Raw genomic sequence first — 7,675 nt, forward strand, 5'->3', positions numbered from 1 at the left:
CCAACTGACTTGTGATACCAACTAATCACAGAGCAAGACAATAGAACCTTGGGCCCCAAGTCAACCCCTAGTTGACTACACCCCCAAGACATTCTGTGTAAACCACTCTGTCTATTCTATTAAAAATGCTGTTCTCTTCACCCTGTTAGAGGTAGCTACTCCCCTGGTCTCCTCCTTCCCAAATAAATCTCTTTCTCAAAAGATTTTTGGGTGTGAAGATCTTGATTCACTGGCATAGAGAAGATCCTTGCTGAGAAGTTCCTCAGTGGACAAAACAAGGAAGAGCTGAAAGAGCAGAGCAAGGTGGAGCTTAATAGAAGATCTTTCCTGAGAGGGCCCTCAATGGACAGAGCAAGAGAGAGCTGAACAGGTTGTACTATTTCCCAGAACCGGAAAAGATTGCTACATTTCTGCAGGGGTTTCCCCTTTTGCAGGGTGAAGCAAAAGAAGCAACATCTTAGGCTGGAGAAGCAGAGCTCTGATAGGAAGCCCCCTTAGGTGGCAGCTGAGCAAAGCTCAGCTATAGTGGCTCTTGGGGAGAGGAACAGGATTGATATATCCTGTGGGAAGACCATCCTGTATCACACCAGGTAGGTATACCTTGACTTTCCCGAACAGTCACGATACCCTTCCCTGGTGAAGTAGTTCTAGGCCTAACTTTCCAGAAAAGTCAGAAAAATTTCCCTTCTAGGGCTGGGCTTCTTCCTTGCAGTTCCAGACATCAGACTTGTGCAAAACAGCTCCAGGTTTCCATGACACCTTCAGGGCAGAGCTGTTTTTCTGAGCAGCTTGAGGTGTCTGGAATACCTTGCCCTCCATGGCTGAACTTTTCCCCTTGCAGTTCTAGCTGTCAGAGCTGTCCTAAGCATCTCAAGGTTTTGCCTGACTCTCCAGGTAGTGAGGACACCTTTCCCCAGTGTTGTTGCAACAAAATTACTTACATTGTTGGTGCTGAAACCCAGGACCAAACCAAGAGTTGTTGCAACCAATTTACTTAAAATTTCTAGTTGGAGCATTATCTCCTCTATATAGCATAATGAAATTTAAATTATCTTATTTACTTTAAGGAGTTTCTACAATAGTAATTTTCCACATGAGTTTTCAAAATGTCTTTATTATTAATTATAGGAAACAATAGGCATATATGTGTATATATATATATATATATATATATATATATATATATGGTTACTTAATACATATAAAATTATATATCTATGTAAGATATATATATATAGTTATATATATATATATATATAATATATAATTTTAATTGTTTGTTGATAAAAAATTTGATCTGGCCTATTATTTTGATAGTGCACAAGATTGTGGAAATAATGGAAACTAACAGTACAGAATAATTCCAGTAAAAATAGAATATCATATTTTTTGTATCATGCTTTCTTTTGGTCCACCCTTCAGCTACCAAATCATGACAAGGAGACTCATTATTATTTATGAATTCTTGGCTTTACCTATGTGTGTCTCACTAGCTATTATAATTTAAATTAACCTGTTTCTCTTATCTATATTTTGTCTCAGTATTTTTACCTTTGTTTCTTTCTTTCTGTATGTCCTACTTGACCTGCTTTTCTGTCTGTCTGGTCCTGGGTACCTGCCTTTCTTTCTTCCTCATTCTCTCCACTCTACTTTTCTTTCTAGACTCCTCCTCCTATTTATTCTCTCTTCCCACCACCCCACCTATACCTCTCCTGCTTAGCTACTGGCTGTTTGGCTTTTTGTTGGACCAATGAGGTGCCTTAGGGAGGCAAGGAAAACAAATAAACACATCTCTAGATATTTAAACAAATACAGCATAAACAAATGTAACACATATTTACGTAGATAAAGTAATATTCTGCAACATAAACAAATGTAACACATCTTCACATAGTTAAAGTAATATTCCACAAAACATTTTGAATTCATCTGATATACTAAATTTAGGTCATTAGAATGAAAATGGCCCCCAAAGGAAGTGGCAATATTAGCAGATGTGGCTTTGTTTGAGTATGTGTGACCTTGTTGGAGGAAGTGTTTCACTGTGGGGTGGTCTCTGAGGTCTCATATATGCTTAAGCCATTTCCAATGACTCAGTCCATTCACTATTGCCTTTGGATCAAGATACAAGGACTCTTAGCTTCAGCACCACATTTGCCTGTATGTTGCTTTGTTTCCCACCATGAAAATAATTGCTCATCCTATGAATTGTAAGTGAGCTACCCCATTAAATATTTTCTTATAGTTGCCGTGTTCATGGTATCTCTTCAAAGGAATAGAAAAACTAAGACACAAATCTTGTTTGTGAAAAGAAATAAGAGATTAGATCAGTGAGATGTCAGGATTCCATAGATTTTGTGGAAAACCATATTTCTTATATATAATCAGACCATAAAATTGGAGAGGCACAATGTGGCTCAGTGGTTAGGAGTACTTGTTGCATTTCCAGAGGACCCAGGTCCCTTTCTTGTCACCCATATATTACTTTCATCCATCTGTAAGTGCAGTTCCAAGGAATCCAGTGATCTCTCCTGGCTTCAACAGACACAAGGAATACATGAGGTGAACAGATCTTCATGGAAGTAAAACTCTCAAACATCACAGTAAAATAAACTTAAAACATATCCAAAAAGTGAATGCAATTAATGTTGGACACAATTGCACTGTAAATTTCTTGGGGTAATTTAGTCATTTTCATAACATTAAATTTGCCCATCTGTGAAGAGAGCATTGTGTGGTGGGAGGACAGGGGCTCATACCAGATTATGTTGTGCTTTTCAGGTGCTTTCTTTGGTTTCTTAAATCTTTGCTGTAAATGATTTTCACTTCCTTTTTAAGGATTAAACTCGCAAGAGCTATTGGTGTCCAGACCCAAATAACTCTCAGGGTCAGTGAAAGAATCGAACAACCAGCTGGGAATTCAATCTGAGGGAAATCAAAGCAATCTATGCACACTGAGCTCTTCCAGTCCATTCTCTTCATTGTCCTACATTTGATCTACCTGTACAGACTCTTTTCAGTGCTCATACTTTGCTTCTTTCTTGCCTGATTCTCTGCATCCCTTTCTACAGTTCTCTCTTTGTTCTACCTTAGGGGTCCTTATGCATAGCTTTGGAACTACTGTTTTAGCTGAACCTTCCCTAGTCCTTTGGTGTCAAGTCTTACTCATCTTCCCTTCTTTCCTCCTTTTTGACAACAAAGGCCTCAGAACTGTGTGCGTGGGTGTGTGGCTATAGCCAGCTTTCCATCCAGCATGTTCACCAGGTGTCCCAGTTGGGGGCACTCAGTTATTCCTCTGAGTTCTCCTTTGTCTTTCCAGATCTTGATCAATAATCATGGTGGTAAGTACAAAGGGGAGAATTCTCATGACATTCCAGAGGAGTGCCTATGATAGATGGAAACTGAAAGTGTTTTCTAAGTCATCCCATTTTCTTGATTGGTTAACTGATACTAGCTGATAACTGAGAATTGGACAGGAGTTAGAAGTTCCTCAGAAATTTTTCTTTTTCCAGTTTAATTGGCTTAGATTTTGTGATCTATAGAATAATCATATAAATTTGTCTCTGTATTGAACCAATGTTTCCATATGTAGCCCAGGCTGATCCTCAGGCTCTGGCCTTACTCCTCTTGCCTCCTGAGTGCTGAGATTCCAGGTGTGTGCTAAATGCCTGGGTTACCATGAACTTTTCTTAGTACCTCATGTTTTTTAAAGATATCTTTTAGTTACATTTATATTTTTCTTTAAATCGAGTGCTTTTTGAGTAAAATTTAATGTGGTCAATTTATCTACTTCTCAATGCGTACCTTCAAATCTTTAGAAAATTCTGTGACTAGACATGTCCAGTCACTGAGGATTCCTTTCAGTGGGCTCCAGAGATAGATCAGTGAGTCAGAATCATTTATTTTTCAAGGAAAGCCTGTTTCAATTCTCAGCTACCACCAGCTGGCTCACAATCATCCTAGGATCCTGGGCGTGCCTGGGTTGTACACACACATGTGCAGAGTAACCACATATGCACACACACACACACACACACACACACACACACACACACACACACACACACACAATGAGCATATTGCTTGTTGATCTTGAAGGCTGGAATTTGCCATGTGTAAACTTGTTCCTGAATCCCTTAAATGCCTATTCCTGCAGGTCTAGGGGTTCTGAAACCCTCTTCTAGGCTTTGGGCACCCATCCACAGAAGGCAGACACAATCTGAGGAACATAAATAAAAATTAAAAAAAAACTTTCCAAAACAAAACATTTAGCTTGGTGTTGGAGTACAGGCCTTTAATCTCAGGATTTTGGAGACTGAGGCAGGCTAATCTGTACTAGTTCCAGGCCAGTGTGGCCCATAGAGTGAGACTGTCTCAAAAACACCCTTAGAAATTTGTTACTTGTTTTTATATTCTATGTTAGCTAAAGAAAAAAATTATTTTCTTGAATCATTTAAAAAAGTGTTCACACCAGAATTTCTTTTATTATTTATTAATTTATTTATTTCTTTTTTGATAGAGTATTTTTCTCTGTAATATCCCTAGGTGTCCTGGAACTCTCTTTGTAGACCAGGCTGGCGTCAAACTCAGAGATCTGCCTGCCTCTGTCTCCTGAGTGCTGGGATGAAATGCCTGTGCCACCCCTGCTTGCTTAATAGTTCCTTTTGTTGCTTTAAATTGTTTATGTCAGAGATAGAATACAGGTCACCAGGCTCTGTGTCAAATTCCTATCCCTGAAGTCCCACTTTCTTTGCCCCCTCCCTTTTCTAATTTTATTATGACACAGGGTTTCACTGACTTTCCCAGACCTGATATTCAGTCTGGCTGCCTCATACTGAGTGACTGGCCTTACAGAATTATAACCCAAGCCCTGGTTTATCCGACTTGAGGGATATCCACATTGATTCTATAGTGGCCATTCTCCCATCTGCAACAAGTAAGTATTCTTCTTTGCCCACATCTTCACCAACATAAGTTGCCATTCCTCTTATTTTTTATCTTGTCCACTCTGACTAGGTAAGCTTAAATCCCAGTTTATATTTTCCATTTATCTGATTTGTGAAGGTGTTGAAATCTTCCTCTTCCTTGCTTTTCTTATTAATATTATTGTTTTATTATTTCTCTGAGACAAAGTCTCTGTCTAGAGTCATGGCTGACCTTGATCCTACTATGTTGACCATGCTATGCTGGAACTCACAGATTTCTTCCTGCCTTAGCCTTCCAATGTTGTGATTAAAGTTATCTACCACCACAGGTAGCCTTTTTTTACATTATTTAAAGGTATTTCTCTTTTGAGAAATTTCAATTTAGTTTTATACTCCATTTTTAAATTTGGTGACTTGTTTTCTTTCTTTTTAATTACTAAGTTTTTTGAGAACATGTTTCTCTTAGTAGCCCTAGCTATCCCAAAACTGTTTAGAGAGAGCAGGATATCCTGGAACTTACAGAGATCCACCTGCCATTTCTTTCCTAGTGCTTGGATTAAAGATGTGTGACCCCATGATTTGTTGGCTAGCTTGTTCTTGTAGTACATTTAAAAAATTGTCTGTGTATTCTGTCTTACTCATCTGTCAGAACTTGTAGTATAGGAAAACTTTTGATATAGAGACAGAACACAGCCATGTCTACTCACTCCTCAAATGGAACCCATGACAGAACAAAGAATAGATATCAACAAAGTTCAACTGGAGCTCAGCATGGTGCTACATATGTTTGATCCCAACCTTGACTGGCAGAGGCAGGAGAATCTCTATGAGTTGAAACCCAATCTGGGCTACTGATCCAGTACTAGTATAGCCAGCATTACACAGAGAAACCCTATCTCTAGAAACATAAAAAAAGAAAAAGAAATGAAAAGAAGAAAAAAGTAGTACAATTAAGTGAACCTTGAGTTTTCTTGGGTTCTTTATAGGTTTTCAGACACTGGGTATAACAAACCTACACTGGTGCAGGCCACAGGGTCAGGTCAGCAGTTAATGGTTTAATGGACTCCATTAGGTGTCTGTGTGTGTCTTACTTATTTTCATTTTTATTTACTTCTGTATTCATTTTTATTAAAGATGATAACCTTGATGTTTGGTGAGTTTGATGTGGGTAAGAGCAGGGGAGAGGGAGGAGAGAAAGGAATGTGATTTCATATATGTTCACATCTATACATTTGACGTCTCAGAAGGTCTTTCTGTGTAGCTACAGCTGTCCTGGGAAGTGTTATGTAGACCAGGCTAGACAACTCACAGGGATCTACCTTCCTCTGCCTCCTGAGTCCTGGAGTTAAAGGTAGATCATATGATCATATGCCAAGGTAATTAAAATACATTTAATACATTTTCTCCTAAAAAGCCAGCAATTAGTTCAGATTCCACCAATATGGCTCACCTGGAAAAAGTGTTTGCCAAAAAGAGATTGCTGAAACTTGTCCGATGACCTCCCCATGTGACTCCACAACCTTCACACTACATAAAATGTAATTTTTTAAAACTCATTTAAAGATTTAAAAAGAAATCTTGGAATGGGTGTGTCATTGCATCTTAGGTGCTGGCATAGGGGCAAAGCTGAGATTGGAAGGTCCATTTCAAGCCACCTAAGACATTTCATCTCATTTGCCTCTTGCCATGCCTTCCTCACAAAATTTAATCATACCTTCTGTTCTCTCCTTCTGCCTTTCCTGATCTTCTAAAGACTGGAGATTGAATCAGGGTCCTAAAATATAGTAAACATGAAAAAGGCATCTGTCTCATTCACGTAAATTTCTTATATTTATCCCATTTTTTCCAAATGAAAAGTTCAAGCCATATATGCCTTGTTTACCTCAAAGTCACTCTGCAGCCCAGGCTGTCCTTGAAAGGACAGTTCTCCTGGTGCAGCTTCCAAAGTAGCTGGGATTACAGGTCTATGCTCCCAGATTTTGCTCTTATGTAGCCCTTGATAACACTAAGGGTGTGGAATTTTTCTTCTCATTTGAAAACCTAGAGACTCATGGAGAAATTGTGTCTGTTGTTGCTTGATGGATTTTTCCTTATTGAGACAGAATCTCCTGTAGCCCAGGCAGGATTTGAATTAACGATGCAGTTAGTCTAGGCTGGCCTACAACTCCTGATCTTTCTTTCTCCATCTCCAATACAAACATACTTGTTTTCCCATCAGGGCCTGTAGAAGCAATAAATAATCCTAACCTCCAATACTTTTCCAAGATCTGGTGTTATGGTAAAGGCTGCCAAACAGGGCAACATTGGAGCACAAATTCATTCTGGACGTTAGAACCAAGATGGCATGGCCAATATTCTGTTAGTTTCCATTTTTCCATACAGTGCTGTCCCTCCATAATCACTTGGAAAACAATGATTAAACCTCACAGGGTCCTGGTTACCCACACCTTTAATGCTAGCTTTCAGGAGCACAAAAAGTTAATATATATAAGTTTGAGGCCATGCTGGTCAACATTGGGAATGATAGAACACACTAGGCTAATAGAAAGACCCTGACATAAAAAATAGATTAATTCAGTAAGATTAGGATTCCTGGAGTGGATCTCATACTGAAGGGCATAAAAAGGGTGGGTGTGAGTAATGGATTAGAGAGCCTACATGGTAGGAGGAGCCAAAACATGGGTGAAGCTTTTTGAAATTTCAACTTGGAGAAGGTATTTAAGACCTGGCTCCTGGAATAGTGTTCAAAC

This window comes from Peromyscus leucopus, chromosome 1 (genome assembly GCF_004664715.2).
Source record: "Peromyscus leucopus breed LL Stock chromosome 1, UCI_PerLeu_2.1, whole genome shotgun sequence".
Classification (NCBI taxonomy): Eukaryota; Metazoa; Chordata; class Mammalia; order Rodentia; family Cricetidae; genus Peromyscus; species Peromyscus leucopus.